The sequence below is a fragment of the Rhinolophus ferrumequinum genome, chromosome 25, assembly GCF_004115265.2.
Source record: "Rhinolophus ferrumequinum isolate MPI-CBG mRhiFer1 chromosome 25, mRhiFer1_v1.p, whole genome shotgun sequence".
NCBI classification, from domain to species: Eukaryota; Metazoa; Chordata; class Mammalia; order Chiroptera; family Rhinolophidae; genus Rhinolophus; species Rhinolophus ferrumequinum.
Window position 1 is genome coordinate 36029999 of NC_046308.1, and position 7217 is coordinate 36037215.

Below are 7217 nucleotides of genomic sequence, written 5' to 3' on the forward strand. Positions count from 1 at the left end.
GAACCTTAGTAACAGTGAGTGACAAGTATCAACTTGTTCAGTGCAGTGTATCAGGTGTGAGCTAAGGTTGAGAGAAAGTGTGTTTTAAAGTGTGCCTTAAATCATCCTCCATCATGACAACGCTCCATGTCACACATCATTTCTGGTATAGCAATTTCTGTCAAAAAAAAAAAACATTATGTTGTGTCCTCATCCACCTTATTCAACAGATCTGGCATCGTGCAACATCTGGCTCTTCCCCAAAGTCAAAATGATTCAGGACATGGACACAGCCACGACAGCACAACTAAAGACACTTATGAAAGAGGGCTTCCAGAACTGCTTCAGAAAAAAGTGGCAAGAACGATGTTGGATAAGTGTGATTGAAGCAAGGGGGAGTATTTTGAGGGGGATTAATGGCTATGTGTCTTTCACTATAATTATTTTTATTTAAACATTCACTGTATTGTGTGATCACACCTCGTATATATATGTATATGTAATGTAGGTACTGTGTTTCCCCGAAAATAAGACCTAGCCAGACAATCAGCTCTAATGTGTCTTTTGGAGCAAAAGTTAATATAAGACCTGGTCTTATTTTACTAAAATATAAGACTGGGTCTTATCTAACATAATATAATATAAGACCAGTTCTCATATTAATTTTTGCTCCAAAAGACGCATTAGAGCTGATTGTCCAACTAGGTCTTATTTTCGGGGAAACACGGTATATGTTGTAATATATATGAGGTTTGCAATGAAGTTCACGAACTTGACATCATGTGCTTACATTGGCAGCACTGTACAAACAGCTCAGTAAGGTTTAATTACCTTGGTATATCAGTGTCTCACAGCTGTATTCATGTGGCATTGTCTTGCTGAGTGGCGCTCATTATTGTTGTTACGTGTTTTTGTGCACAGTCATGAGAAAGTCTGAGCTTGAATTAGAGCAATGGACAAATATTAAATTTCTTGTTAAACTTGGCAAGAGTGGAAATGAAATCAGGGACATGTTAGACCAAGTTTATGGGGATAATGCCATGAAGAAAATAGTGTACAAATGGATTAAATGTTTTTCTGAGGTGAGAGAACACATCATTGATGAAGAGAGGTCAGGACGACCAGTAACGAGCAGAACTGATGAAAATATTGCAAAAATTTGTCAAATTGTGCATCAAAATTGTTGGCTGACTGTGAGAGGCATAGCAGAGCAAGTAAACATTGATAGAGAAATAGTTAGGAAAATCTAAACTGAAAATCTTGGCATGAGAAAGATGTGTGCAAAAACGGTCCCAAAATAGCTCAGTGATGAAAAAAACCAAAGGAGAGTCGAAGTTTGCCAAGATCTTTTGAAGAGGCAAGACAATGTTTTGGGTTGTGGTATCACTGGTGATGAAATATAGGTGCACCAATATGACTCTGAAACACAGCGTCAAAGTGCACAATGGAAGTCAGTCCATTCTCTATGACCGAAAAAGTTCCGTCAGTCCAAATTAAGAGTCAAAACAATGTTGCTAACCTTTTTTGATATCAGAGGGATTATTCATTATGTATTTGTACCAACTGGACAAACAGTTAACCAAGGTTACTATTTGGAAGTGCTGAAAAGGCTGTGTGAAAAAGTTAGATGAAAACGACCTGAACTTTTCACCAGCAATTCATGGCTCTTGCATCATGACAATGCACCAGCTCACACAGCACTGTCTGTGAGGGAGTTTTTAGCCAGTAAACAAATAACTGTATTGGAACATCCTGCCTACTCACCTGACCTAGCCCCCAATGATTTCTTTCTTTACCCCAAAATACAGAAAATACCGAAAGGAAGACATTTTGATGACATTCAGGACATCAAGCGTAATCCAATGACAGCTCTGATGGCCATTCTAGAAAAAGAGTTCCAAAATTGCTTTGAAGGATGGACTAGGCACTGGTGTCGGTGCATAGCTTCCCAAGGGGGGTACTTCAAAGGTGACCATAGTGATATTCAGCAATGAGGTATGTAGCATTTTTTCAAGGATGAGTTTGCGAACATAATTGTCAGACCTCATATATATATATATATATACACATATATATATTTCATATATGTATGAAATTGAATTTGTTCAAAAAGAAAAAAAAATCTTCCCGGACAGAAACCTCCAGTCTCAGAGGACTTCAACTGACTATTAATAGTGTGTGTGGGTATGTGTATGAATGCATGCCTCTGTGTGTGTGTGTGTGTGTGTGTGTGTGTGTGTGTGTGTGTGTATGTGTAGGTGAGTGTTTGTGTATGTGTAGGTGTGTATTTGTGTATGTTTGTGTACACAGTGTAGGTGTGTGTGCATGTGTGGGAGTGTATGTCTGTGTGTATGTGTGCACACATGTGTATGTGAGTGTGTGTATGTGAGTGTGTGTGTGTGTTTCTGCCCATGTGTGGACACTTCCTGCTGCACCTGTCCTTTCTCTTGAGAATTGAGTGGCTTCCACGATGCAGCTCTGGACTGTCTTCATATGCCTAACACTATACTCATTGTATATTAATAATAGTAAGAGTAAGAATAAGAAGAATTAGTAACAAGAATAATAATGATAAAAATGACTGATGCTGCGTCAGATTTTTCTGCAGAATGAAAAGAAGTTGCTATTTCTGAAGAGAATGTAGTTGGAGAACTGAAGGACGAAATGTATATTCAGACCAATTTGTCAGTTTATATTTTAAGTCTTTCTTTGAGAATGATACATATGAATTGCTTAACTCTTCTTAATGAACACTAGCAAAGGTTTATTTATGCATCTTAATGACTCCAGAAGTATGAGTAACATGAATATTTAAGAGATTGTTCCTGCCTATGCAAATATTTGAAGGTAGCATGGCATTGACTTGTTACTTTACTGCCCATTAATGTCCTCTGAGGAACAAATTCATAAATGTTTATGACCTCTTATCCTGAACATATTATCATCAGTAGGAACATCAGTATTGTTTGGATAGCCCAGTTTTAATTTGTCCTGGTAGTTCAGTGTGATTACTTGACTTAAGTTGTTTTAAGGCTCCAGAAATACACATGATCATTATTAACATTTGGTCATTTTGTGTTTGTTTTCAGAGCATCTTTGGAAAATAAAGTGTTGCTTGTTTAGGGAAACAGATTTTGCAACTATTTCTGTCCCAGTTCCTATTGCTCTGAGGCTGGAAACAACTGTGTGCCTTCTTTCCCATTCTATGTCTTTGTTCCTCACCCTATCCGAACAGGCTCCCCTCAGCTCTTAAAGCAAAGGAAAGGGCCTGCTTAGTATGAGTGTGCTCACTGCCTGATTCAGAAGGCACTCTGAGGGGTTGGGCTGGCAAGTGAGAGGAAAGAAGGCTGATTCCCCATTAGTATTTATCCTCTGGTGTGGGCATTTTCTACCTGAACTTGTAGTTTGTTCACTGCGCGTTCATTCTTTTATTCCCTCCTCCAGCCTTTGCTCCATGCTTGCTTTGTGCAAGGCACTGTGCAGGGGTTCAGCTCATGATTTCTAGAGTGATAACGGGACAGAGTCACTATGAGGACTACATCTGCTCACAAATAACAAGAACTTTGCATACCTGAGCTTATTTCTACACCACAATCTCCCCCTTGAGGTCAGTGATAGTGTCATTTCCGTTTCCCAGAGGAGAAAGCTGAGGTCCCGCTTGCCTGTGGCAGCATCCAGGAGATGAACAAGACTCCACTTACTAAACTCAAAATCCCCTGCTTTTCCCTTCTGCTTTGCTTCCCAGGGGTTCCTTATCCTCTCCACAGCTACCGTAGCCTAAGATGATCGTCACACACACCCTCTATACCTGAGTTTCCAGTTGGCAATCTTCCCCACTAGTTAAAATCTTGGAAACTCTCATACCCAATCTATTTTCAAATATTTGTGGAGCACCCGCTCTTCAAATCACTAGGAAGGAGGCTCTCCCTGGATTCCTTCATCTCTCCTCCCCTCACATGGTGTTCAGACCCCATACCCTGGTCACCCTAGTGATAGATGTTGCCTGTTAATTACCAACCCTCTTGAAATGTGGTGCCCAAAATGCCCTGATAAACATTGAGCACAGAGGTGCTGTTAGCACTCTTGACCCGGATATCATTTGGGTCCTTAAAGCCTAAGACAGCATTTGTACAAAGGAGATATTAGCTCTTCAGTGAACCTTCCCTAATGGATACTCCCACATTCCCAACCCCTACACATACACCACACATCCATATGCACACACTGCCACAGGAAGAAAAGTTGTTACCTTGGTTAGGGGTGAGATTATAATACTTTGTCTAAAGAGTAAGACTGCCTGGGTTCAAATCCTAGTTTCACCCCTTGGTAATCGTGTAACCTTGGACAGGTCACTTAACCTTGCATTCTATAAAAGGAAACTGGAAATAGGACAGCTGTGAGGCCAGAGCACCTGAGTCAAGGATGGTGTACCTGTGCTCCCTGACATATTATTCGTGCCCATTCTTAGATATGTCCCTCAGAGGAGAAAGCCATTACCGTCCTCAGAGAGGAATGCATAACAATTTCTCTTCCATCAGTCTCTGAGAACTCATTTCTCAACCATGTGTTACTAAGATCTCTCACTGTCCCATCTTCTGAATGGCAATAGCTCTGGTTCAATTGTCTATTTATGCTGATCTATTCTGGTATGTAAATAAATACACCATTTTATGTCACAAAACTTATTTCAGCCAGAACTCACAGAGCACTATGCTGATTCATTTGCATAATAACCTACCAAAAATGTGAAAAAGCCATATACCAGTTTCCTTAAAAGATACATCAGAAAATGCCTAGAATAAGTGAAACCCTTGGTCATTATTATGGCCATCTCAGTCACAGAGGATGCAGTTTCCTGCATACTTGGGTCCAGTAGATGGTGCCATGTTATATAAAAACCTCATGTTCTGAGAAATATTGGAGTAATTCTGTTGCCTCCTCTAGGGTCCTGGTGGGACCCAAAGAAGAGGTGAAGCCTGGGGAGAATGGTCTGAACCAGCTAGACAAAGGATGCTTACAGGACGCTAGCCCTGAGCCAGGATCACATATGGTGGAGAAAGGGAGCAGGAAGTAATAGATAAGCTCAGTCTTTCCATAGCTGGACAATAACGTCTTCCTTTTTGTTCCTGATGGTTCAAATTCCAGATTTAAAGGGCCAGAGATATGTTTTCCAAAGGGTCATAAAGAACCTTGGTAAAAAAAAATTAAAAGAGAGAGAGAGCCTTTCTGTTGGTGGACACCGCTGAGTAAGCATCACTAAATGTCTCCTCCTGCAGTTGTCGTGTCTAAGTCAGAGTCTCCGAAAGAGCCTGAACAGCTGCAGAAGCTTTTCATTGAAGGCTTGAGCTTTGAAACAACAGGTGAGTCTGAGGAGCAATGGGAAACGCTCACAGACTGTGTGGTGATGAGCTATCCAAACACCAAGTGCTCCAGAAGCTTTGGGTTTGTCACCTATGCCACTGTGGAGGAGGTGGGTGCAGACATAAATGCAAGGCCACACAAGGTGGATGGAAGAGTTGTGGAACCAAAAAAGCTGTCTCAAGAGAAGATTCTCAAATACCTGGTGCCCACTTAACTGTGAAAAAGATTTTTGCTGGTGGTATTAGACCCTGAAGAACATCACCTTAGAGATTATTTTGAACACTGAGAAAATTGAAGTGATGGAAATCATCACTGACTGAGGCAGTGGCAAGAAGAGAAGATTTGTTTCTGTAACCTTTGATGACCATGATTCTGTAGACGATTGTTATTCAGAAATACCATACTGTGAATGGCCATAACTGTGAATTAAGGAAAGCCCTATCTAAGCAAGACATGACCTCACTCAAGAGGTCAAAGTGGTTCTGGAAACTTCAGTGGTGGTCAAAGAGGTGGTTTCAGTCAGAATGACAACTTTGGTCATGGAGGACACTTCAGTAGTCGAGGTGGCTTTAGTGGCAGTTGTGGTGGTGGAGGAAATGGTGGCAGTGGGGATGGCTGTAATGGATTTGGTAATGATAGAAGCAATTTTGGTGGTGCTGGAAACTACAATAACTTTGGCAATTACAACAATCAATCTTCAAATTTTGATCCCATGAAATGTGGAAACTTTGGAGGCAGAAGTTTTGGCCCTGTGGTAGTGGAGGCCAATATTTGCCAAACCATGAAACCAAGGTGGTTCCAGCAGCAGCAGTAGCTATGGCAGTGGCAGTAGGTTTTAATTACTGCCAGGAAACAAAGGTTAGCAGGAGAGGAGAGCCAGAGACGTGACAGGGAAGCTATAGGTTACAAGAGATTTGTGAACTCAGCCAAGCACAGCGCCTAGCTGCTACAAAGAAGACATGTTTTAGACAATACTCATGTGTATGGGCAAAAATCTCAAGGACTGTATTTATGGCTAATTGTATAACAGTATATTTTAGTTTTTGTTCTGTGTAAAGTATAAAGCATTCCAACAAAGTGGTTTTTTTGTTTTGTTTTGTTTTTTTTAGACAGTTGGGTTTTTTGTTGTTGTTGTTGTTGTTGTTGTTGTTTATTGGGGAAGGGGAACACGACTTTATTGGGGAACAGTGTGTACTTCCAGGACTTTTTTCCAAGTCGTTGTTGTCCTTTCAATCTTAGTTGTGGAGGGTGCCATTCAGCTTCAAGTTGTTGTCCTTTCAGTCTTAGTTGTGGAGGGCGCAGCTCAGCTCCAGGTCCAGTTGCCGTTGCTAGTTGCAGGGGGCACAGCCCACCATCCCTTGCGGGAGTCGAACTGGCAACCTTGTGGTTGAGAGGGCGTGCTCCAACCAATTGAGCCATCCAGGAGCTCAGTAGCAGCTCAGCTCAAGGTGCCGTGTTCAATCTTAGTTGCAGGGGGCGGAGCCCACCATCCCTTGCGGGACTCGGGGAGTTGAACCGGCAACCTTGTGGTTGAGAGCCCACTGGCCCATGTGGGAATCGAACCGACAGCCTTTGGAGTTAGGAGCATGGAGCTCCAACCGCCTGAGCCACCGGGCCGGCCCCCAAAGTGTTTTAACATAGATTTTTTTTTTTTGCACCCCTACTATTGATTGCTAAATGTAATAGTCTGATCATGACACTGAATAAATATGTCTTTTTGAAAATGTGCCATATGAAGTTAGGCTACTCTGAAGCCCCCTTGGTAAATTACCCCAACAGTGTAAAGTTCCTTCAGGGTGGTGACAGGTTCCATCTGAAGTTTATATACAACATGCTTGGGCTCAGAAGCCATTGTCTTCAAAAACCTTGGTGTAGTT

At 41.6% G+C, this 7217-nt stretch overlaps 1 pseudogene; it reads left to right on the top strand.

Moving 5' to 3' along the window:
• Positions 1–5239: 5239 nt before the first annotated feature.
• On the top strand, positions 5240–6179 carry LOC117017360 (heterogeneous nuclear ribonucleoprotein A1-like; annotated as a pseudogene).
• The last annotated feature ends 1038 nt before the right edge of the window (positions 6180–7217 follow it).